This window comes from Trichosurus vulpecula, chromosome 3 (assembly GCF_011100635.1).
Source record: "Trichosurus vulpecula isolate mTriVul1 chromosome 3, mTriVul1.pri, whole genome shotgun sequence".
NCBI lineage: Eukaryota > Metazoa > Chordata > Mammalia > Diprotodontia > Phalangeridae > Trichosurus > Trichosurus vulpecula.
The window spans coordinates 248,884,521-248,885,130 of NC_050575.1; the positions used below are offsets into that span (position 1 = coordinate 248,884,521).

The following is a 610-nucleotide window of genomic DNA, read 5'->3' on the forward strand; positions in this document are numbered from 1 at the left end:
ACCCCATTCAATCTCCTCCCTTTTTCTTCTTACAGTGCAATTTTCTTTCTCACCCTTTTATTTTTTTATTTTTGGGGTATCATCTGATCAATGTCACCTTATATCCACATCCTCTGTCTCATATAGTCCTTCTAATTGTTCTTAGACTAATAAAGTTAAGAGTTACAAATAGTATCTTGCCATATAGAAATATAAACAGTTTAACATTATTAAATGTCTTATATTTTCTCTTTCTTGCTTCTTTTTTACCTTTTCATGTTTCCCTTGAGTCTTGTATTTAGAGGTCATTTTTTTTGTGGAAATATGGAACGCTTCATGAATTTGTGTGTCATCTTTGTTCTGGGGCCATTGCTAATCTTCTCTGTGTTGTTCCAGTTTTAGTATATGTGCTGCTGAAATGAGCACTCAGATTGATTTGAAGATGGTACTTTTAAGTTATATTCCCTGGAACTTGTCTTGATTTGTGCTATCAGTTCTACTTTCAAACTCCTATTACACTTTATCCTTTTTCTCTCCATTGCTCTGATTCTGCAACATGCCAGAGGCTGAGTTTACTGTGGAAGCCATTGTGCAAATGCCAAGATCAATAACCCTCCATCTGGCTTTTCAT

General features: G+C 34.8%; 1 non-coding gene across 1 annotated transcript; it reads right to left on the bottom strand.

Annotated features, from left to right (window-relative positions):
* Positions 1-297: 297 nt before the first annotated feature.
* Positions 298-405, bottom strand: LOC118845120. The gene has a single exon (XR_005010004.1). It is a non-coding gene; the product is annotated as a U6 spliceosomal RNA (small nuclear RNA).
* Between the last annotated feature and the right edge of the window lie 205 nt (positions 406-610).